This window comes from Rhipicephalus sanguineus, chromosome 4, assembly GCF_013339695.2.
Source record: "Rhipicephalus sanguineus isolate Rsan-2018 chromosome 4, BIME_Rsan_1.4, whole genome shotgun sequence".
In the NCBI taxonomy this organism is placed as follows: Eukaryota; Metazoa; Arthropoda; class Arachnida; order Ixodida; family Ixodidae; genus Rhipicephalus; species Rhipicephalus sanguineus.
Genome location: NC_051179.1, coordinates 39,010,797 through 39,036,905, shown reverse-complemented (window position 1 = coordinate 39,036,905; position 26,109 = coordinate 39,010,797). Strand labels below are relative to the sequence as shown.

The window sequence follows — 26,109 nt, the reverse complement described above, 5'->3', positions numbered from 1 at the left end:
GTTTCAGTTCCAGTGACAGTGCATCCGCCGAATGACAGGTTCCTCATTAACAATGCGTAGGCTGACAGGCAACAATGAGGCGTGACAACCACACAGTAATGTTTTAAAAAGCTTTTGAGTTGTTGGGGTGCCTTTGCTAGAATTAGGAGCGGCAAAGGCACAATGAGCGAGAAAAAAGGAGCGGTACTGTATTTGCTTACCGTATTACCCTCGCTTGCTAAAGCACTATTAACAAACGGGCTCGCATACTGTCTCATTTCTATGCAACGCAGATGGGAGCGGCGGCTAACAGACCCATTGAAATCACAGCAGCCTTCTCAGGAACCAGCAGCACCAGGATATGTGCTTTCGGACTCCAGCGACGCAGCTCTTCAGCAGCATCAAGACACATGTGAGGCAGATCCCACAAGATGTCTCTCTGAACTGACAGAACTGTCAACAAGCAGCCTGCTGGATCTGCCATCATCGAGTAGCGTGACAACAGAAGTTCATGCTGCCAGAGTGGCTGATGCTGTAATTATATGTTTTTATTCCCAGAGGCCAGCATTTTTTAGCATATTTAGTTATACTTAATTTACTAGAAATATTTTCTTTAATAGAAATATTTAATTCTACGAAATGTAGAACGATTCGCATCAGGCACATTCCTCTATCTATCCTGTCATTACTATTTCGTAAGTGCCTTCAATATGTCCTCATGCAGCATGTTGTGGCAATTATTCATGGAAGTATGTGCTGTTCTCTGACAACTTTTCAGGGATGCCAGACGGAATTTGAATCTTTGGGCAAACTGGAGCTCCTGTTATCAGCAACGGATGGGGCTCAAGCATCAACGCAAGTCACGCACACTGAACAAAGTGACAAGGTGTGTGATTGTACAAAACTTTCCCGTTCCATTTCCAATTTTTGTGAGAAGGGTATTATGTAAATGAATCCCAACTGACAGGTAGACTTGTGGAACCTATGCTGAAAGTATTACTAAAATAAAAACGAAAAGCCGCACACTACAGGAAAAAGGTCCGGCGGATCCCACGCACCGTGGGAATCGATGTAATGCGAAGCAGTCAGCGAGGAGCTGCGTACATCACATTGTTTGTCTTTGAGAGAAATGAAGGCATTCATGCCATGACATGCAGTTCACTATCGCATGTTTGGCATGCATGTACAATCCGGCATCTACCATGCTAATGAAATGTATATTCCGGTATATACAATGCATGACCTGTCTTTTATGTTCGTCACGCCCTCATGTCATGCCATGCCAATTTCGGTATATATCTCCAGTTAACAGAACGGCCGGAAGAACACCAAGACAGTGTCATGTAAATCATACCATACATGACATGCGTGGGACGATCTTTATGTTACGACCCGTCATTTATGTTCGTCATACAGTCATGTCACGCCATACCAATTTCGGTTTATACCAAGCAAGCCAAACGGCCTCAAGAGCACCAAGACTGTGGCAGACCGTGGCCATTTGTGACATGCATATATCATGATTTTCATGTTATGACGTGTCATTTATGTCTGTCATGCAATCGCGTCATGCCATACCAATTTTTGTATACATCCCGTTAAAGGGGCCCTGCAACGCTTTTTCGTCTGCGTTCTGCAGCGCTGGAGTATGTGTAGTGCTGAATACTGAGATGAACACAAAAAGAATTATCGAAATCGGTGCATGGCAATGGAGGTTATTAGCCTTCAAACTTCAAAACCCCAGCAGACGACGAGAAAAAAAAAAAAAAACGTTTCCTTTGGCATTTCACTCTCTCACTGACGTCGAAGGCCGGTTCCAACCGCCGCGCTCCTCTTACAGAGACATACTGGATGACTCGTCTCATGGCGGCCGTTGTGCAGCGCTTCTAACGCCGTTTTGCTGTTTCTTTTAAGTTTTCACATTTAGAAACAGAAATTATTTTGTATCTGATGAACTATAAAGAGTGCTTGTATAATCTTTAGCACACAATAGTGTGGCCTATCTGTGACAATATGAATATTACGTGCAACTTGTCACGTCAAACCAATCAAAACGCACGGCCAATGTCATCATTCCCACGTGATGAAGCGTCACTTCCGATCACAAAAGCAGCCGTTGTATGTCGCCCTAGTTCAAAAACAGTGTGGTTTCTGCATTGAAATAAAGTTATAACAGCTTTGTTTTGGCGTTGCCACTTACGCAACGATATCGGTGCATTTCACAGTTCGAGAAGAAGCGATGATAGCTACACGCTTAAATTTGTGTCGCAGGGCCCCTTTAACGAAACGGCCAAGAGAGCACAAAGTCATAGGCAGCTGGATAAATAGATAGATACGCTCAAGGTCGCAGAACTTTGCTTAGAAATGCTTTGAATTTAAAACTTTATAAATTAAGTAATTTTTGTTGTGTCCTTCTTTCAGTCGCACCTTTTTAGCTTATATTTTAGATCAGGGGTCTCAAGCTCTCCTCAGCTAGTTAGCCAAGGTCGTGAATTTAGTCTCCTGCAAGCATAGGTCAGCAACAAAGTTGGAGCTCACTCAGACTCACTCAAGATATATATTTTGCTCTGAAGGCTCACTCGGACTCAGACTCACCAAAATTTTCCTCAAACGGACTCCCTCGGACTCAGACTCACTAAACGTTTTCTCCACCGCACTCACTCGAACTCAATCTCACCAACATACTACTCAGCCGGACTCACTCGGACTCAGACTCACGCAGGGCTTAAAGTCTCCCTTCATTGGAGGGGGGGCCCTCATAAAGCGGCAATATATATATATATATATATATATATATATATATATATATATATATATATATATATATATATATATATATATTGTGAGCGCAGTCACTGATTCTTCTTTGTCAACTGGACAAATCATCATCATTTGTACAACTTCCTCATCTGTAGATATCATCATCAGTGGGTGTCAGCTCGAGCTCGACTCGAATAAAGCGGTTCCTTATAAGTGGTGGACGGTGCTTTTCGGTCCCCCAGTCCTCTCGCTCAATCCCACTGGAGCTCCGCTCGGGTCGTCGTGTACTACCACCTGCCATGGCCGCTCACGAAAATCCTGGTACGTCCGACGCCACCGGCCCACTACAGCCTCCGCCTTCAGCCTCCGCTCTGGCCAATAACAGCCGCCAGCGTGATCCGCCGGTCTTCTCTGGTCTACGAGGGGATGACGTCGAAGACTGGCTACAAAACTTCGACCTTGTCAGCGACTTGAACAGGTGGGACAACCCACAGAAGTTGCGGAACGTCCCCTTCTACCTGTGTGATGTCGCCAAAACCTGGTTTTGGAACCATCAACCAGATCTTCCCGATTGGGACACGTTCACGCAGCAGCTTCGTCAGATTTTCGGTGCCCCCACAGTTCGTGCTGAGGCAGCGAAGAAGAAGCTGGCTGAACGCATTCAACTGCCCGGTGAATCTTACACCTCGTACATTGAGGATGTCCTGGCATTGTGCAAGCGTGTTAACTCCGCCATGTCCCAGACCGATCACATACGCCATATTATTAAAGGCATAAACACCGTCGCCTTTAACGCCCTTGCTATGCAAAATCCTGCCACCACTCAGGACGTCATCACCATTTGCCAGCGACTTGACGAACTGCAGTCTCTTCGCCTATGCTACGACACCTCGGACGTTCGTCTTCCTGCGGCCCTGGACTTACGTTCGCTGATCCGTGACATCGTTCGTGAAGAGCTTCATGGGCATTGCTCTTCCTGCGCTGCGCAATCTCCTCTACCTTCAGCTCCAACCAACTTGCGGGACATCATTAAGCAAGAGATAGCGGCCGCATCACGTCTACCGTGTTCCGACGGTCCCTGCGCGCGTCAGGTGCCAACGTACGCCGATGTTGCCGCGCTCTCTGCAGCCACCCCCGTCCCTGCGCCTACACCAGGAGACCATGCACCTATGGCTTCGTTGTCACAACCGATGCGTCTACAGCCTTATTATACCGCACAACGACCTCCTCGACCCATCTGTTATTACTGTGGCTACCGAGGACACATCTCTCGGTTTTGCAGACGGCGCCAACAGGACGAGCAACGTGGCTACGCTCCCGAGGAACGCACGGGCGTCCGTCCAACCGCGAGCTACCAACGAACGCCTTACCGCTCTTCCTTCCGCCGTTCACCCTCTCCTCCTTACAGTGTTGACATGTCTGGGAATTCTCGTGAGTCTCGTCGCCGGTCACCATCTCCACGTCGCCGTTCTGTGTCGCCTCTGCGACCCGCCTCCCAATTCTCAAACGCCCACTCGGAAAACTCCCCGATGCAGTTTTAGGAGGGGAAACTGCATCCGCCGGACAGCCAACAATTCCTCCAGAGCGACCATCGAACTTATTAGTAGTGTTTGTAGAAGGTGTACGTGTCGAAGCTCTTGTGGATACTGGCGCTGCTATTTCGATTATTCGCGCTGACTTTTGTTCTCGCCTCAGAAAAGTGACCACGCCTTATTGCGGCCCATCTCTCCGTGCAGCGACGAACGCCATCATTCGCCCACTGGCACAGTGTACCGTTCGTGTTTGCATAGATGGTATTCGTCATCATATAGTATTTGCTGTTTTGCGTGAGTGCACCCACGCACTCATTTTGGGGTGGGACTTTTTGTGTTCTGCATCCGCTTCTATATCTTGTCGTCAGCGCCTCATACAGCTCAACGCCACTGATTCTTCTTTGTCTGAACACGAGGGGCGCATTCGCCTCGTCACCACCTCAGATTATGTGCTTTGGCCATCTAGAGAAGAAGTAATCAGCGTTAATGCCAACAACATTGTGGATGGTGACGTGCTCGTGCTACCTTACGGTCATACCCTACATCGAGGCATTCTCATTGTTCCAGGGCTTCTTCGCTTCTCTCACGGGTCTGCCTTGCTTACTGCCCTAAATCAAACCCCCGAACCCTTAATGCTGCCCTGTGGATCAACAGTCACTTGCGCGGTTGACCTTCATCCCGTTGCAGTTGTTGCCCTTCCGCGTCAAGAAGAACTACCAGAGTCAAGCTCGCCGCCACTGAACCCTTCTACACCTTTGTCGACAACCATAAGCCCTGACCTGACAGCAGCCCAGAGTCAAGATTTACTCACCTTATTGAACCGGCATCGTTCTCTGTTCGACATTAATTCACCCGCCCTTGGTATGACCACTGCCGCTACTCACCGCATTCAGACTGACGGCTCTCGTATTATTCACCGGCGCCCGTATCGCGTGTCTCTGGCAGAGCGCAAGATCATCGAGGAAAACGTCTCAGACATGCTTCGACGGAATATCATACGTCCTTCCTCGAGCCCCTGGTCGTCCCCAGTTGTTTTAGTGCAAAAGAAAGATGGAACAGTACGTTTTTGCGTCGATTACCGTGCGCTGAACAAGATAACGCGCAAAGATGTTTACCCCCTGCCACGGATCGACGACGCACTGGATTCGTTGCATGGTGCCGAGTATTTTTCTAGCCTTGATCTGCGATCGGGCTACTGGCAAATACCGATGTCCGAATCTGACAAAGAGAAGACCGCTTTTTCCACCCCAGATGGGCTGTATGAATTTAATGTAATGCCTTTCGGACTTTGTAATGCGCCCGCTACCTTCGAACGCATGATCGACAGCGTACTGCGGGGTTTGAAGTGGAAAACCTGCTTATGTTATCTCGACGACATAGTAGTGTTTTCGTCCACGTTCCCGCAACATCTGCAACGTCTCGAAGAAGTCCTAGGCTGCCTTGCAAAAGCTGGCCTGCAGCTGAATACAAAAAAATGTAGCTTCGCCAGCAAGACCATCAAGGTTCTCGGGCACTTAGTCAGCAAAGAAGGGATTCGGCCGGACCCTGAGAAGCTTGCTGCTGTCCTTGAGTTTCCCCGTCCGCTGCGTCAAAAGGACCTGCGCAGTTTTCTCGGCTTGGCATCGTACTTCCGGCGCTTCATACGCGACTTCGCAGAGCTTGCGTCTCCGCTCCATCAACTGCTCGCAAGTAACGCGCCCTTCGTTTGGTGCGAAAGCTGTGAAAGGGCTTTCTTGGCGTTGAAGCAAGCCCTGACATCCGACCCAGTACTGTGCCACTTCGATCCAGGCGCACCAACCATCCTCCACACTGACGCTAGCGGTCGTGGTCTCGGTGCCGTTCTCCTGCAACGGGACACCAACGCACGCGAACGAGTCGTCGCTTACGCCAGTCGTGCTCTGACTACTGCAGAAAAGAATTACACAATAACAGAGCAAGAGTGCCTTGCTGTTGTTTGGGCAGTACAAAAATTTCGCCCATATCTCCATGGCCGCCACTTTACAGTCGTTACCGACCATAACGCACTGTGCTGGCTTTCGTCCCTAAAGAACTTATCGGGTCGCCTTGGTCGCTGGGTGCTTCGCTTGCAAGAGTACGATTTCGATGTAGCCTACAGACCTGGAAAGAAGCACCAAGACGCTGATGCTCTCTCTCGCTGCCCTCTTCCCAGCCGTGATAACTCACCATCGCCATCTTCCACCGAGACTGCTCTGCCCATCTCAGCGCTCAGTTGGCTAAGATCCGGCAGCCCATCTGTCCTTGTGTCGCATCAACGCGTCGACCCTTACTGCAGCTCTATTCTAGCACGCATGGAAGGTATGTCTACTCCACGGAACGCCCGACTGCGTCGACAACTTGACCAATTCAAGATACACGGTGGTGCCTTACATCGCTACGTTTATCACGTCGATGGAAACAAATGGGTCCCAGTTATACCACGTTCTCTACAACGTGAGATTCTTCATACATTCCATGATGATCCCACCGCCGGTCACCTCGGCTACCACAAAACGTACGAGGAAATACGAAGTCGCTGCACCTGGCCTGGCCTTTCTTCAGCCGTTGCCAAATATGTTGCATCGTGCGTCCACTGTCAAAGCCGCAAGCGACCCACCACAGCTCCTTCTGGTCTCCTGCAACCTCTTCCTTGTCCCGCTTTGCCTTTCGAAGTCGTCGGAATAGACTTGTACGGCCCCCTTCCCGTGACCTCCAATGGCAATCGTTGGATTGTGACGGCTGTTGACCATCTAACCCGCTACGCGGAAACAGCATCGCTACAAGCTGGGACTGCCACTGAAGTCGCCGATTTTTTTCTCCGAAACATATTTTTACGCCATGGAGCTCCACGCGTGCTGCTCAGTGACCGCGGCAAAGTCTTCCTTTCTTCTGTTGTTGCTGAGGTTCTGCGCGCCGCCAACACCATTCACAAGACCACTTCTACTTACCACCCGCAAACCAACGGCTTGACAGAACGCTTTCATCGCACCCTCTCGGACATGATTGCCATGTACATCAACCCCGACCACACGAACTGGGATTCAATTCTGCCGTTCGTGACGTTCGCCTATAATACGGCTACACAACGCACCACCGGCTTTGCTCCCTTTTTCCTGGTCCATGGCCGTTCACCGAGTTTCGCTCTGGACGTCTCGTTCCTTTCGGCTCCTGCAACCTCAGCAAGTCCTTTATGCGAACAATTTCTGTCTCGCCTTGCACACTGCCGTCACCTGGCCCGAATTAACACCAGCATCTCCCAGGAAGCTCGGAAGTCTCGCTACGACTCGACTCACCGTGCTGTCGCCTTCACCCCTGGCGACGAAGTTCTTCTTTGGACTCCGGCGCGCGTTCCCGGCTTATGCGAAAAATTCATGAGTCGCTTTATTGGACCTTACACGGTCATTGAGCAAACATCGCCCGTTAATTACCGTGTCTCACCGCTTAGACCTCCTTCCGATCACCGTTGCCGTGGGACAGAAATCGTGCATGTTTCTCGGTTGAAGCCGTATACACGACGTACCTCTTAATACTGTCGCGCGGCCAGGCGGCCGCTTCCAGCGCGAGAGGGAATTAGTGTGAGCGCAGTCACTGATTCTTCTTTGTCAACTGGACAAATCATCATCATTTGTACAACTTCCTCATCTGTAGATATCATCATCAGTGGGTGTCAGCTCGAGCTCGACTCGAATAAAGCGGTTCCTTATAATATATATATATATATATATATATATATATATATATATATATATATATATATATATATATATATATATATATATATATATATATATATGGGTCATTCCACGCAAGTGTCCCAGACGTGGCGATCGCACATCGCAGATTTTGCTGATAAAATTTGCGCCTTTTTCCTGTGCGACATAGAGTACTGTAGCAAAACATTTTTGCTCGAAAAAGATTTTGACAACCATGGCGCCCCCTCGAATTTCGCTTGTATTTGTTAAACCGTGCCTTATAGAAAAATGTGTATAAAATCCATTTTTGTGTGTTGAGCTTCGAAACCACGCTTGCGCCATCGCAGGTTCTGTTTAGTTGTCCTATTCATTAATTCCGAAAATTTCGTGTTTCACTACCAGCTACATATCTTCAAAAACTGCAAAAATGTTCAAAGTTCGTGATTTTTCCTTGACCTATCTGGAACTCTCCCTAACCAATATAAATAACAGTATGATTTTCAGGAAAGTGTATTTTAGTACAAAAATGTTTAGGGGTAAAATAGACTTCAAATCTTCCCGAAAAAAATTGTGAAATTAGAGAATATGTGCGATTTGTCGCATGTTTGACCGTATTTTTCACACTGATGCGGTCCAAGTAAAAATCCTCGTCATGCAGCGTTTGATAGTAGACTACATCATTAAGCAATGAAGAAAGTCTAATCAAATCATTTTTTGTTTTAAGGAAGAAAATAATTTTTGAATTTGGCCCTCCGAACGCGTCCTGCATTTCTTTTTGTTGGTGCTTCGCCGCAAAGCACGTGGTCGCCCTTGCAGCTGACAGTCGTCACAGGCGGCGGCAAGATGCGAGATGTATGTCAGTGACTCTTGAGTGGTCGAAAGTCTTGTCGCGTTGATGTCAGGGCGACGAGTAATGAATTCGCGTTACAATGGGAGCTTGCTTGGGGGGCCCAATGGTAAGTATGGACGCCCGAGAGCAGCCTATGGCGCCGTTCGTACAATGTGCTAGAGGGCCGTCTGCACAATCAGCATATGCATACTGAATGAAATAATGCACATTGTATACACTTGTTTGTCTTGGTATACGTGTTGTGCCCGTACTTGCTTCGGTACAGGGTAACGCCGGTAAAGGACGGCAAATCGCCCGCAGAGATGTTGCTAGGTGCCCAACCAAGAACCAGACTAAGTGCTCATTTCCCGATGCGAGAGGACACAAAAGAGACGGTCAAGGCTGCAGCACCGCCTTCCCGGTTGATTCTTCCTGGAACACGAGTTTGGTCACGGCAGTATAACCGCAGTGGACAGAGATGGCTGCCTGGTACGGTGACGGCGGCCAGCGGGGGTCGGCTGCTTACTGTTGATACGGAAGAAGGAGAACAGCGACGACATGTCAACCAAGTGCGATTTCGGGAAGCTCAGCAAGCGCAGCAAGAAGCCTCCGTGACCCATTCAAGGGAGAGCGAAACGAACATCGGCGATGAAGGTTAGTTGCCACAACAACTACCCGCAAAAGAACTCGGCGCACAAACAAACGATGGGGCGGGTACAGACCAGCCTGCAAGCGCTGTGGAAGACCCTGTCCTACCCAGACGTTCAACTCGCAAAAGAAGAGTTCCGGACAGGTTTTAGAAAGAAGTGCAATTTCTCACCAGACACTCTAGGGGAAGGAAGTGCTGTATCGCGCCAATTGCGGAACTGCGGCTGAGCGCATCTGCACGGCGCGTGCACATAGGTCTGAGTAGACTGAGGAAGACGACGATCGCAGGTCTTTGGAATAAACCTTGTTTTACTGGTGGTTCTGGCCTGTGTGAGCTACGTTACTTCAGAGATTACACTGTATATATATATGCTATAGATTAAGCGTTAAGAGAGGTGTTTGCAATGATCACAGTGCAGTGAAGCCAACTGTCTCTAGAACTGAACAAATGCTTATGAATGCTATACAAATACATATATTATTCGGAATGTATTCCGGGCATTTATTCAACGTATCAATCCATTCACGCATTAAAATAAATTATTTTGGGAGCGATTTTTCAAAAATAACTGGGGATGTGACGGCTTAAACATATGAGAGCTCAAAGTGAGTAACATTAACACTGGATTCAGAACCACAGGCACGTCAATGCTACATTTCATTTTCACTACCACTTGGCTAATAAAGTAAGCAAAATACATGCGTCTCTGCAATTACAGCAGACATGTCATGCACAATAAAAGAATGAAAACTGAGTGGCAAAGTAAACAGACCAAGGTGAACCATTACATGATTCACGAGCAGGTAGCTTCACACTGAGGTGCCTCATAAAACAGTATGCTGTGCCAAGACGCTCTGTCGAACAGGGTGGTGACCCATGGTTTCAAGAGGCGTTGCCCATGGTGTTCAGTGTATTAGTGAATTGCATTCAACAGTACGACGATACCTGTTTTCTTCTGTTTTGCTGACATCCCGTCAACGAAACATTCGCGATTAAATCATTATTCGGAAAATTGCAGAGTATAATCTCCCCGCACAAAGCACTACTGCTAAAAAAATTCTACTCCAACATTTGTCAAATGGGTGCCGCAGTGCCTCCGTCGGACTGCCGAGGGGGGGCCGGGCCCCTCCTTGAAAAATGGAGAGGGGGCCGGGCCCCCCCGGGCCCCCCCTGACTTTAAGCCCTGCTTACACTCTCGACAATGTAAAGATAGATTAGAAGGTGAGCCTCCGCTTCACAGTATTTTATGTTCCAATAATCTCTGGTTAACACAGCGGCTCGTCTGTCCTATGCAGAAAGCCGTAGCTAAAGGGAACCTTATAAACCACACCTGTACAGCAATCAGTGAATTTGTTGGCATGTTTTATGAAACAAATGTTATTCCGCATCTTGTCTACTATTACTCGCTCATTCTTTCTCTGCACAGTGCACAAATCTTACCTAGATAATTGGCAGCCATAAAGACAGCATTAACGCTGTATCTACTTCCCACTTTCTGTAGCCTGTGAGACATGCAATGAATGTAAGGAATACCTACGACATGTTTTTTTCTCATTGCTTTCTGCAACCATGCTCGGACTTAGCATAACGGACTTCTTTAAACATTCCGCGATAGTGGCCGCCTTGTCTTTGCACGCCCTGTCCTTTAGAATGAATACTTACCAACTAGCTCAGCTCTCTGTTATTCTAAACATGGTTTTATTCCACAGACCTGGGGAATGTCTTGGAATGCTTGTTCCGATTACAGACTGAAATGTTGCTAATCTTGTGGGTCCTTATTTCTTCTTGGGCACCTTGTGCACTTGTTTCAGTACATGTGCTAGATCAATACAAATGTAAGTGAGTCAGGATATGCACTTTAAATGATGTCTTCAAGTAAACAACAAAAGCGAGCTTTCCACATTGTAACTGTTATTGGCATTTCAGAAGCAACACAGCAAGATTACCAAAGGATGTACCACTTCAAGATGGAAATGGCTATGTTCAAAGATATTTTAGCGATGTACAACAAGGAAGATATTGGGATTCTCGTTGCATCGATATATGCGATCTGCAATAGCAATGTCCAAAGCTTAACGGGCACTTTCACGTAGAGAGACTTCCTTATTACAGCACTTATTCTATGAGGCACACTGAGGTGCCTCATAAAACAGTATGCTGTGCCAAGACGCTCTGTCGAACAGGGTGGTGACCCATGGTTTCAAGAGGCGTTGCCCATGGTGTTCAGTGTATTAGTGAATTGCATTCAACAGTACGACGATACCTGTTTTCTTCTGTTTTGCTGACATCCCGTCAACGAAACATTCGCGATTAAATCATTATTCGGAAAATTGCAGAGTATAATCTCCCCGCACAAAGCACTACTGCTAAAAAAATTCTACTCCAACATTTGTCAAATGGGTGCCGCAGTGCCTCCGTCGGACTGCCGAGGGGGGGCCGGGCCCCCCCGGCCCCCCCCTGACTTTAAGCCCTGGACTCACGGCTTGACCTGAGTCTGAGTGAGTCGACTCATGAGTGAGCTTGCCGACCTATGCCCGCAAGGGCCGGGACAGTGAAGAAGGTTGTAGCGGCAAGGGGGGGGGGGGGAGAGTTTTGAAATATATGTCAGCCATAAGTTAGCAAAAAAATGTGAGAGCTCACTCAGACTCGCTCATGAAATATATTTTGCCCTCATGGCTCACTCGAACTTGGACTCGCCAAAATTTTCCTAAACCAGAATCACTTGGACTCAGACTCACTAAATTTTTTCTCAGCCGGACTCCCTCAGATTCAAACCCACCGAAATATTACTCACCCGGATTCACTCAACTCGCGGCTCAATACGAGTCTGAGTGAATTGACTCGTGAGTGAGTTTGCCGACCTATGATGTCGGCTAATGTTGCCATTTTAAATAAGGCCTTTCCCACATCTCGTATATTTATATATGGGTCATTTCTGAAGAGGATTTGACGTGAGGTTTCGAGAAATATATCGATAGTGATCTGCAGATAGGTGACCGCATGGGGTGCCTCACTAAAGAAATGCTTAAGACAAGTCATGTCTGTGTAGCCCATAAACAGACTTACTAAAAAAATAGGAAAGAATGAGACGAGACAGTCATGTGCAGGCTGGGTTGCTAGCAAGAGGTCTGCGTGTTTGAGACCCCACCAAGATGTTCACTTATAAGTACTAGGGAAGAACAGTCAGGGAACATAAACACATCGTTCTTCCAACAAGAGCTTTAGCCCATGCCAAGGTAGAAATATTGTGCCACTCAGCGATCTACTGAAAGCATGCTTGCATATAAACCCGATCATTTTTTTAAAGACGATAGTCTTTCTTGGGATACTTAAGGAGAAATTTTGGTCTGTCTTTCTGTCTTTCTGTTTGTCGGCACGTCACTCGATTCAGCCACTCGGCCAAAGTTGAACCACTTGCCCAAGGGCCAGGCATCTTGAACGGCTCACTAGGTTCAGACTTGTGTACATTGTCGATCAAAAAGCAAACATTATGCATATGTGGGCATTAGGTGGTGTGTTCCTTTAATAGAAAATGCATACATACGTAATTCTAAAGACCCTATAGTTTCTTAAGCTGCGTTGAAAATGCGACTGCGCGTTAAACTTGACTTCCTCCGTGCCCTCTGAACGAGCTCATTGTTGTGTTTCGGTTTCGGTTCTGTATTGCACTGTACGAATGCCATGGGGCGCCGCTCTGGCATTCCTGTTTTAGCCAGGCGACGTGTAAATAAAAGAGTGTGTGGAGAGTACTCGTTGAGTGCGGACGTTTCTTCTGCTTCAGCGCTTCGCGCCAAACCACGTGTTCGGGCTGGCTGGCGTCCCCGCCGGTCGTGTTGGTCACCGCCGGTATTCGCCTGCTGCTGCGCCGGGACTACCAGTCCGCAACACAGCACTCATGTTCCCGACGTATTGCCAGATGGCGTCCATATCTCACGCAGCGCCTCTTCTATCGTCTTTAGACGACATTTGCAGCGAAGCACGCAGATACGCGGCCAATTTTTTTTACTTTCCTAAAATGAACAGATTTTGGAGAAGTTTATTGGCTAAAAGCTGTTATGGACAGCATAACGGCCAATGAACCCTCTACTAGGTAGTTTGGACTACAGAGTTTCCCATAAAATGTAATACATAGTATGATAAATGTGACATATTTTTCACTATTGCGTTATACCAATATACCGTAAAAACTCGCATATAGCTCGGACCCGCATATAGTGCGGGGTGTAATTCGGGGATAGCAAACGTGAGAAAAAAGTTTTCCCCGAATATAGTCCGAGGAAAATGGAAAAAATGCATTCATTGACACTTCATTCATCGTCGTCGTCGGACGCACTCTCTTCCGAAGCTCCCTTGTTGGAAATGTTCTCCCACAGCACATCATCCTCAGTGCCATCAAGCGCGTTCGAGATGGAGCATTTTTTGAAGGCGCGGCAAACGAGCGCTTCTGGAATGCAGGCCCAAGCCTCGACTATCCACGAGCAGAGCATCGCTGGCGAGGCCCGTTTCAGCCGTCCGGCAGGGGTCACTTCTGGTTCTCCGGACCTCATCCACTCCACGTACAGGCGCTTGACATGGTCCTTAAATGGCTTATTAAGGCACACATCAAGCGGCTGCAGCTGTGATGTCATCCCTCCCGGGATGACGACGAGCTCGGTGCGGGAGTCGCGCAGCAGTCGCTTTACGGAGTCGGCCAGGTGACACCGAAACGCGTCGAGCACAAGCATCGAAGTGAGCCCCAGCAGTGCTCCGGGCCGTCGACACCACACGGACTTTATCCAGTCAAGGACTAGCGATTCGTCCATCCACCCCTTGTCCTGGCAGCGGACGACGACATTTTTTGGGAACTTCTCCCCCTTCGGCAGCGTCTTTCGTTTGAGCACCCCGTAGGGTGGCAGCTTGCGACCGTCAGCCGTGCAGGATAACATCAAAGTTACACGCGTTTTTTCGTTCCCAGTCGATCGCACGATAACTTGCCTGGAGCCTTTTTGATGCACCGTCAGCGCCGAGGGCACATCCAGGTAGACCGGCGTTTGATCCGCGTTGCCGATCTCGCGCAGCTGAAAGGGGACTGCCTTTCGCAACGCAATTATGTACTTTTGAAAAGCCACAAGGTCCTCTTTGTAGCTCTCTGGTAGCTTCTGCGAGATCGACGTACGCCGACGTAGGGAGAACCCAGCGCGGCGCATGAAGCGAGACACCCAATGCTTGCTCGCTTTGAAATCCTCCGGCTGAATGCCTTTGTCTCGAGCGATCTCCCTTGCCTTCGCTTATAGCAGCTCGATGTTGACAGCGAGATGTGCAGCTCGCTGCTCCCGCACAAAGTCTGCGAGTTCTCGTTCCACGTCAGGAAATGCTCCATTTTTTGGTCCGCGGAAACTTTTTCGCTGGCCGCTGCATGCAAAGAGGGCTTCCTTCTGCTTCCGCCAACCGCGAATACTCCGCTCGTTGACTCCGAACTGCCGCTCCGCGGCACAGTTGCCGATGGTTTCGGCAGCAGCGATAACTTTTCTTTTAAAAGCAGCAGAGTACTGCCTGCGCGGTCCTGACATGGCGTAAAATCACAGGAGCAAAATCGAGCCCGTCGTTATGGGCACCATGTTGAAGCAAAGGCCACTGACCGACTGACCAACCACTATAGGCACCGTCCACTGACCAGAGGGAGCTGCGTTGCTCGCACAGACCCGTCCCAAGTTCGCTGGCATTGGCCGTTAGGGGCACGCAGAAAACAGACGCGCGAACGCGTCCCCCGTGTAGCACGGCCACAGTCCGCCCACTCATTCAGGGAGGGAGACGCGCACATCGCGTTCCATTTTGAGCAACCCCGTCTCATTATTGCGCTTTTTATCCGCTAGGTTTTGCGTTCTGGCGCTGCAGTCACACTCGAAAACTCGACTAGAGTGTACTAGAACTTTTGAGTGGCGCGACCGAAACGCTCTCCCCTTGCATGTTCCTTCCCCAACTTGCGGCGAAAGTAGCGGCGGCGCTGCCATCGCCCAATCTTCCCACTTGGTTTGCTCGGCGGCATGGCCAGCATCTCCGTTTGGTCGCGAAATGACAAAAAAAAACAGCGTTTAAACCATTGTTATGCGCCAGGTTGCACAACTGGATATCCACGTGTGCTACAAAGTCGCAAGTTATCCCTTTTTAAGGCCCCGAAAGACGAAGAACGGCGACTTCTTTGGGAGCGGAACCTGCATCGGCTTGAGAAACCGCTTGAAGCCGATTGTGCTGTGTGCGAGTTACATTTCGAACCACATTTCATTGTGTCATTGTGAGAGACTACGTGCATGTTATCAATGGCGTTGAAGTCCGAATTCTTAGGGGAACGCCGACGCTTGCCCTTGATGCAGTCCCGACTAGCTCCGAGGATCTCGTCCAACCTGCCTGCATATTTGACGCTGAAAACTCCGGCTCCGCGGACCCAAACAAAGCGGCGGCATCAGTGTGCCAGCTGAGAATCAAGGGTTTGAATAGAGGGCTGAGAATATCAACGGTTTGAACAAGTCGCGGGATGAGAAACGAAGAAGTGCACAGCAGCACCTGAAATTGAGTAGGCTATAAATTGCTACAGTGGCGTTAAAAGAATGTCGTTTTTCCTGCATATTTTATTGCACTTTTAATTTTTGAAGGTACACCAAGAAAAAAAGCAATTTTTCCGAGAATAGGCTTGTAAGCGAGAGAACGTGCAAATTCTGAAGCGAAATCTCAAAATAAAATTTTGATCTTGAATGTTTTTGTATTATTAAACCTGTGATGGTGAATTTAGCAGGCATAGGGTTCTCGGAGCCCAATTCATCGACCTAAGTCGATTTGTTGCTCCACTTTAGTGTCCCTTCGACGGATTTTGCAACCATATAACATTTTTTTTATTTAAATGCATTTTGGAAAGACAACCCAAACTCTGTCGTTCTGCTTGCTTTGTTTTATGTTATCTTTTGTATCCTGGCTTTATAATTTTATGCTTTTTACAATTTCTTTAATTGCAAATGTATTGTTTTATAAATATGCAAACCTTGTATTTTATGTTATCATTTATTATCATTACCGTTAGGACTTTGCTTTGCAGTGGTGTCGCGTTTTTTAAACTCTAAAAATTTTCCACTACTATGTTTCATTGAAGACATTTTTCTGCAGTATTATGTGTTTGCATTTTTGTGGGTCCTACAACAATAAATCCATTCCCATATTTCAAAAAGTGAGCTTTGGAAAAACTCTGCTGTTCTGTCGTGTGTGAACGCAACCACAAGCAACGCGCCCTTTATTCGATTAAAGCTTTGCTGTTTTACATGGAACGGGCCAAGAGTTCTTCGTTTTGTGTGCAGCATATTCCTTTTTTTTTGGGTGGGGGGGGGGGGGGGGCTTCCGCGGTGTGTACCAGCTAAGAAATGTACTCTGTAAAAAAGGAAAAGAAAAGGCGCTCGTTATACCGTACAATGTGCTACGCTGCTTCGAGCTGCAGTGCGGTCGGCGGCAACTTCAATAATAATAATAATAATAATAATAATAATAATAATAATAATAATAATAATAATAATAATAATAATAATAATAATAATAATAATAATAATAATAATAATAATGTCAAATTATATTTATTTGCATTAATATTTATGAAAAAAGTAGGAGGTATAACTAGGAAGAAAAAAAAAGGAGATCACTTTGGGCGGCACACTAGGCGCGACGGAGAGGTAGTACAGCGGAACGCCTGCCAGCCATCCGCCCGGGAAGATTGGTCGACGCCAGCGCCACCGCATCATTCCACGTTGAAACGCCCGCGCCCAGGCAGCCGCTCGCGCCACTCAAAAGCTTCTAGTACACTCTAACTCGACTGCACGGTGCCTATTGCACGCGGGGCGGCGGGGGTCCGTAAGACTAACGCCGCTAACACTACCCTAGATTTCCCTTGCCTGCCGGATTATCGGCGGTCACGTGGGAAGCGGCCGTCGTCGGAACTGCGGTGGCGGCACCACTTACGTAGGGTTGTCTTCAAATAAGTTTTTACGTTTTTGGATCATATATACGCAACAAAAATAACCTAAAAAGTTTTAAAAAGGCGTAAACGCAATTATAATTTACTGTATTATTGATTCAGGGAAAAAAGTAAAACATTCACAACGTGGTTTCATCGCTTCTGCGGTTTTCAAAAAAATCGTCTGCTACTTCAGTCGTCTGCTGCGGCTAACTGCTCCGTGGCATGGCTGCCGTAGCGCCAGGTGGCGATTGTCGCTTCCCTTCAATACAAGGCATAGCCTCCGAGATTGGCAAGCGCCGCGGTTGATAATCTCAAAGGCCAAGTACAAGGACCCTAACCCTACGTAAGTGGCGCCGCCATAAATGACGGGCGTTTCGCGCTCATCCGGCAGGCAAGGAAAATATAGGAGGCTGTGACACTACCTAGCGCAGAAACGCGCAGACACCTGATGATGATGATAGCACTGCGCTATGCCGAAACCAAAACTGAATTTGGGCCGAAAATTCTTGGGACCCGCATATAGTACGGGGCCGTAATTTCGCACCCTGAAATCTAGAAAAAAAAACCCCGGGCTATAGGCAGGTTTTTACGGTACTAAAATTATTTGTGTCAGTATACAATATGCAATTTTATTGCTTAAGAAAAACACAAACCCCAGAAAAATAGCAAAAAGTCATGTAATCATGGCAGCGAGAACAACCAGTGGTTTTGTGAGCTTCCTAGCAGTTTATTACAGACCTATCGTTATACTTCTTCAGTGCATTACACTGACCATTTCATCTCATTTGTTTAGGTGACTGGCACAGACTACAGCTGGAAAAGAAGATGCAGCTTCCAGGGCTTCGATTCAATGAAGGACAATGAGGAAGCTCTGCGTGACCTTTGTGGCGTTACACTGCCAGTGTTTAGTCTCCTGCTGAACCTTCTCCCTCATTCAAGGTACAAAAGAACTGATGTGACACGTGAGGACAAACTTTGTTTATTTCTAGCCGAACTACGACTTGGTGTCACATTCACTGCACTTGCTGCAATATTTGGTGCGAGCACAACAACTGCATCGAATGTGTTCAGGAGAACACTGGATCTTTTTAGTGTTGCTTTGGAAGACTGAGTGTTTGTTCCTTCACGAGAAGTTATCAAACTCTCTCTGCCCCTTCCATTTAAAGAGCATTACCCTAATTGTACTTTTATAATAGACTGCACTGAAATTCGAACGGAGATGCCCTCTAAAGTTGAACAGCTACGTATTCTAATTACAAAGGAGCTTACACACTCAAGTTCTTGGTAGGCATAATTCCTAATGGAATGATAGCATTTATGTCTAAAATGTATGGTGGGGGGCTCAAAGACTCTTTTATTACACAAGACTCTGGATATTTAGAGCTGATAAAACCAGGCGATCTAGTATTAAGTGACAAGGGCTTCCCAAGAATTAGGACCGAAGTGGAGGAAAAGGGAGCAGTACTTCTGATGCCACCTTTCGGGCAAATGTCTCAGGAAGACATGAACATGACATATCAGATTGCATCAGTTCGCATACATGTAGAGAGGGTAATTCGGAGGCTCAAGACATACTGTATCCTAAGCGACACAGTGCTCCTGACCTTAGTACCCCACATGAAAAAAGTAGCTGCTGTGTGTACTGCCCTTGTAAACATGGAGCCCCCTATAATAAAGAAGCAAGACTGCAACTAGTCTTTTGTTTCACAGACCGCCTTGTTTTTTATGCCGTATTTGTTCTTAAAAACTGCTCACAATGCTTGACTATGCAGAACAGTTATTTTAAGCCTGCCCCTAAACTCACTTTCTCGCCTTCAAACTGAATTCAATCAGGAACATTAGGCCTGGTTTTGATATAAGCTCATACAACAGAATTGCTTATAATGTTCTTATTAACACTGGAAACCAGTATATTTAAGGTTGTGCTTCTGCCCAATTACACTAATTGCTACCTTTCTTGTGGACAATTTCATTATTGCAAATTCGCTTTACTTTTATCTGGAGTTTCACTCGTGTTCATATAACATATCTGAACACAGTGTACTTCACAAGTAGGGCTTCAGGGTAGTTATTCTTGTGAGTATATTTATATTTCTCTGACAGAAGGACTCGACAATCATTTTAGCATTTTTTAGTGTTTTGGCTACCTAACTGGAGGCTCAGCTAGTGTAACATGCATTCCAGTAGGCACTATGTTTTGTGTTCAGAAACTTACACTGTGTCTACTAAATGTATCGGTGACACGGCTGAGCATGGTATGCCCAGAGCAATGACTTCAAAAAATAAAGAGATTTATTGTTTTTCTTTTTGTGCAACAAATTTTATTGCTGTCTTCACATATGCTGAATTTGAGTGTGCATGTGACTAGAAACACAAAGCTATTCGTTGCAAACACATTCATTTTGTTGTGTACATTGCAGCAATAGCAGTATTACCAGCTGCACCGGTATTACTGCTATTGCTGCAGTTGTAGCGTGCTAATGGTATGTAACAATGATATGTAGCAACGATAAGGGTGTAGGAGTTTTGTATTTTGGCAAGTTAGTTCACGACTGGAACAAGAAAATTAGCACATTTAAACAAACGGGAGGAAGGGAAAACAGTGCTAAAACAAATTGTCAAGCTCCATCTTAGAAACTGCAAGTGCAAACTGTGACAGGGACAAAGAGGGAGGGAACGACACCAGCGCTTACTATCAACTGAAAGCTTTATTAAGCAACATCAAACATATTGCCACGTGCGTTTCTTTATCACTTTTGCTGTATTCGGTTTTCGGCCACAAAGACTGTCGGCAATGCTCAGCGCGAACCGCGCCTCATTGTTCGAGAACCTTCGCGATCATTGTAGATCGTTTTGTTAAGATTGCGCGCAAGACGCGCACACTCGAGCTTATTCTAGAATTTGCAGGACAGCCAGCGATAACGCTGGAATATTCGACGGCACATGTTTAAATGCCGACGCGCTTCACCGCTTGTCAGTTGATCGACGGACGACGCCCTGTTCGCCGCTATCTTTGTACAGCGTGTATTGCTGTAGTTCGAGTTCTCATTTTCCGGCCACAAGTTCGGCCAAATAAACAGTTTCATCCTGCAAACGCTGACTGCTGTCTTCGTCGACGTCACGACCACGTGACATCTGGTGGAGGTGCTGCTTCTTCCATGATCCGGACGCCCCCGCGAAGCGCTGACCTAAGCCCAAGCCGCGAGGAGGACGACAGCAAAGAAAACCCGGATCGTCGAACAAGCCGCAGGAAGAAGGGACTGCAGCCAGAGCACGGGCTCCTTCCCGAACAAACCAGGCAGCCCAAGGTCCCAACACCCACCGCAGCGACGATGACCGACCCCGTGCAGCCTGCGCCGATCGTACTCCGGCAGCCCAAGGAGCCGCCAACCTTCCGCGGGTCGTCATTCGAAGACCCGGACACCTGGCTCGAGACTTTCGAAAGGGTCTCAAAATTTAACAACTGGGACTCCGAGGACAAGCTGCGGCACGTTTACTTTTACCTTGAAGACGCAGCAAGGACCTGGTTCGAGAACCGGGAGTCCACTCTTCCAACTTGGGGCGCCTTTCGGAGCGCTTTCCTGCAGACGTTCGCAAGCGTCGTCAGAAAAGAAAGGGCCGCAGCCTTGCTGGAGACACGGGTGCAACTACCAAACGAAAGCGTGGCCATCTTCGCAGAGGAAATGACCCGACTGTTTCGCCACGCTGACGTTGCCATGCCCGAGGACAAGAAAGTCCGCTTCCTCATGCGAGGCGTAAGGCAAGAGCTCTTGGCTGGGCTGATACGGAACCCACCCTCGAAGGTCCAAGAATTCGTCTCAGAGGCAACCACGATTGAGAAGACGCTGGAAATGCGTAACCGCCAATATAATCGCCGATTGATTCAAGACAGCCCAGCTGTTCATGCCCTCGGCTCCGACGACCTGCGTGAAACGATCAGAGCGATCGTGCGGGAGGAGCTTCGCAAGCTCTTACCTTCGGCGCAGCCTCAAGTGGACTTGATCGCAGATGTCGTTCGATCAGAAATCCAGCAGTCCCTGGGCAACCTTGAACCGCCACTGCCTCAGCCGCAAGCCATGAGCTATGCTGCTGCAGCCCGACGCAACGCCGCCCCTCCTCGCCCGCGTCAAGACGCCGCGCCGCCGCAGCAGTTCCGGCGTCAGGCACCGCCGCCACCACCACCGACGCCATACCGCCCGCCGACAGGACAACCATGCGCCCCTCGAAAGACCGACGTTTGGCGTGCCCCTGACAACCGACCGCTCTGCTATCATTGCGGGGAAGCCGGTCACACATACCGCCGCTGCCAGTACCGACAGATGGGCCTTCGAGGATTCGCCGTCAACGCGTCGCGCCCGCAGCCAGGCGAACGGCCTCGGGACATCGACGACTACCTCACCGGAACACACTGGCAAGAACGACGACCTTCCCGCTCGCCGTCGCCCGGCCGCTACATGTCTCCGCACCGCCGGCAGTACACTGGCCCAAACCGGGGCCGGTCACCTAGCCCGTATCCGGAAAACTAAGGGCAGCAACCGATGGAGGTGCGGTTGCTGTACGACGAACTACCGAAGATCCTCCGCCGCCGACGACGACGCCGCAACGAAATCTAAAGAACACGCCGCAAGACGAACGAAGCCCTGACGTCGAAACTTCACGGCCTGAGGAAGAACTGACGACGCCACGTCGAAGCAGCGGATCAAACCGACGCAGCCGTGACCCGACGCCGCGACTCAATTGCAACGCAAGACGACGAACTAGCGACCTCGACGTTCTCATTGACGGCCACAACGTCACCGCTCTCGTCGACACTGGAGCCGACTATTGCGTCATCAGTGGGCCTTTCGCCACGAAGTTGAAGAAAGTTAAGACTGCTTGGGGAGGCTCCGAAATCCGTACCGCTGGAGGCCATCTAATAACGCCGTCTGGAGTCTGCACAGCAAGAGTTACAATCAATAATCGCACGTATCCTGCGAGTTTCGTAATCTTGCAACACTGCTCCAGGGACGTCATACTTGGCATGGATTTCTTAAACCATCATGGCGCCGTCATTGACTTAAGAACCAAGTCGATAACCCTATCGTCGGACAAAACGACACCGCCGGATACGAATCCATGTCACCATGCCCTGAACGTGCTCGAGGATCAAGTTACCATCCCGCCTCGCTCCAGCATCATAATTCCCGTCAGCACCGAAAAAGCTGAAGACATCGAAGGTGTCATCGAGAGCGATCAGCGTTTGCTACTAGACCGCGACATTTGCGTTGCAAGGGGCATTTCTCGGTTGCATGAAGGAAAAGGAAGCGTGATGCTAACGAACTTCAGCCAAGAATACAGACACCTGAGCAGGGGCACGACGATTGCATACATCGAAGAAATCTTGGCCATCAGCGATGCGTTTGCCTTTTCAGATCATGACGAAGCTACGACGACTACCCCAACACTTGAGCCACCCTTCGACGTAAACCCAAGTCTTCCCGCTCGCCAACAGCAACAGCTTCGATGCCTTCTGCAGAAAAACAAGGACTGTTTCTCGTCGTCATCGCGGGTCCGACAAACGCCCCTTACTAAGCACCGCATTATAACAGAAGAAAATGCTCGACCACTCCGTCAGAGTCCCTACCGGGTTTCGACACGGGAACGGGAGGCCGTTAAGAAACAGGTGGACGAAATGCTACGCGACGACATCATCCAGCCGTCGAAGAGTCCGTGGGCATCCCCCGTGGTGCTAGTGAAGAAGAAGGATGGGACTCTCCGTTTTTGCGTCGATTATCGTCGCCTGAACAAAGTCACGAAGAAGGACGTGTATCCCCTTCCCCGGATAGACGACACCCTGGATCGATTACACAACGCAAAGTACTTTTCGTCGATGGACCTCAAGACCGGTTACTGGCAAATAGAAGTCGACGAGAGAGACCGAGAAAAGACTGCCTTTATAACGCCAGACGGCCTGTTTGAGTTCAAGGTCATGCCTTTTGGTCTTTGCTCGGCACCTGCGACTTTTCAACGGGTTATGGATACAGTACTGGCCGGCTTGAAGTGGCAGACATGCCTCGTGTACTTGGACGACGTCGTTGTGTTTTCCTCAAACTTCGACGAACACCTTCGGCGCCTTGAAGCTGTACTTCAAGCAATCAAGACCTCCGGACTAACTTTGAAGCCTGAAAAGTGCCGCTTCGCGTACGAGGAGCTCTTGTTCTTGGGTCATGTGATCAGCAAAGATGGTGTTCGCCCGGACCCGCGAAAAACAGCTGCCATCGCTGACTTCCCGACGCCCACCGACAAGAAGGCCGTGCGCCGTTTTCTCGGCTTGTGCGCCTATTACAGACGTTTCGTCAAGGAATTTTCACGGATCGCCGAGCCACTGACGCAACTCACGAAGGCCGACGTCGAATTCAGGTGGGAAACGTCGCAAGTTCAGGCATTTCAAGAATTGAAACGACGCCTGCAGACGCCTCCGATACTTGCGCATTTCGACGAGCACGCCGATACGGAAATCCACACCGACGCAAGCAGCGTAGGACTCGGCGCCGTCCTTGTGCAGAAGACCGACGGATTGGAAAGGGTCATCAGTTATGCTAGCCGGTCGCTATCAAAGGCAGAAATCAACTATTCCACAACAGAAAAGGAGTGCCTGGCCATCATCTGGGCTACATCGAAGTTTCGCCCCTACATCTACGGCCGACCCTTCAAAGTTGTGAGCGACCACCACGCCTTGTGTTGGCTAGCCAACTTGAAGGACCCTTCAGGTCGCCTCGCGCGGTGGAGCCTAAGACTTCAAGAATTCGACATTACCGTCGTTTACAAGTCCGGAAGAAAACACTCCGACGCCGACTGCTTGTCTCGTGCCCCCGTCGACGCACCGCCGCAGGACGACCACGATGATTAATGCTTCTTGGGAACCATAAGTGCCGACGACTTCGCTGAACGACGGCAAGCCGACCCGGAACTCAGGGGCCTTGTGGAATACCTCAAGGGCAGGACCGCCGTTGTTCCAAAAGTATTCAGGCGGGGATTGGCGTCATTTCTCTTGAAAAACGACGTCCTCGTAAAGAAGAACTTCTCTCCGGCCCGGGCCGACTACCTCATCGTTGTACCTTCGGAACTTCGACCAGAGGTTCTGCAGGCCCTGCACGACGACCCGACGGTTGGCCACCTCGGCTTTTCCCGCACGCTCGCGAGGATACAGGAAAAATACTACTGGCCACGCCTTCCTGCCGACGTCGCCCACTATGTTAAGACTTGCCGAGATTGCCAGCGACGGAAGACACCGCCGACTAGGCCAGCGGGACTTCTGCAGCCAATCGAACCACCTCACCGGCCGTTCCAGCAAATCGGGATGGACCTCCTGAGGCCGTTCCCAACGCCGACTTGCGGAAATAAATGGATCGTCGTGGCTACCGACTACCTCACCCGCTACGCCGAAACAAAAGCCCTGCCCAAAGGCAGTGCCGCTGAGGTAGCCAAGTTCTTCGTTGAGAGCATCGTCCTTCGACACGGCGCCCCAGAGGTTCTCATCACCGACAGAGGTACGGCGTTCACGGCTGACCTAACTCAGGCGATCTTGGAATACAGCCACACAAGCCACCGCTGCACCACCGCGTACCACCCACAGACCAACGGCCTCACCGAGCGTCTAAATAAGACCATCGCCGACATGCTGGCCATGTACGTCGACGTCGAACACAAGACGTGGGACGCCATCCTTCCGTACGTGACCTTCGCGTACAACACGGCCGTACAGGAAACGACGCAGATGACGCCACAAATTGGTCTACGGACGGAGCCCGGCAACGACGCTCGACGCCATGCTACCAAACGTGACCGACGAGGAAAACATCGACGTGACCACCTACCTACAGCGCGCCGAAGAAGCACGACAGCTCGCCCGCCTACGGATCAAGAACCAGCAGACGACTGACAGCCGCCGCTACAACCTTCGACGACGCCACGTGGAATACCAACCCGGTGACCGTGTATGGGTATGGACGCCAATACGCCGACGGGGACTCAGTGAGAAGCTTCTTCGACGATACTTCGGACCGTACAGGGTACTTCGACGTCTCGGCGCACTCGACTACGAGGACGAGGTTGTCCCTGACGGCATTACGAACGCTCAGCGGCGCCGTGCACGACCTGAACTCGTCCACGTCGTGCGCCTCAAACCATATTACGCACGTTAGCGAATCTGAGGACTGTCATTTTGCTTTATTATTGTGCTTTCTTTCTTGTGCTTATTGTTTATTGTACTTTGTTGCTTTATTCTTGTTATTTATTGTTGCATGCAATGGCCTGTTCTGTTTAAAGCATCGGGACGATGCTTTTTCAGAGGGGGGCATTGCCACGTGCGTTTCTTTATCACTTTTGCTGTATTCGGTTTTCGGCCACAAAGACTGTCGGCAATGCTCAGCGCGAACCGCGCCTCATTGTTCGAGAACCTTCGCGATCATTGTAGATCGTTTTGTTAAGATTGCGCGCAAGACGCGCGCACTCGAGCTTATTCTAGAATTTGCAGGACAGCCAGCGATAACGCTGGAATATTCGACGGCACATGTTTAAATGCCGACGCGTTTCACCGCTTGTCAGTTGACCGACGGACGACGCCCTGTTCGCCGCTATCTTTAAACAGCGTGTATTGCTGTAGTTCGAGTTCTCATTTTCCGGCCACAAGTTCGGCCAAATAAACAGTTTCATCCTGC

General features: G+C 49.1%; 1 pseudogene; it reads left to right on the top strand.

Annotated features, from left to right (window-relative positions):
• The first annotated feature begins 340 nt into the window (after positions 1 to 340).
• Positions 341 to 19,105, top strand: LOC125758220 (uncharacterized; annotated as a pseudogene).
• The last annotated feature ends 7,004 nt before the right edge of the window (positions 19,106 to 26,109 follow it).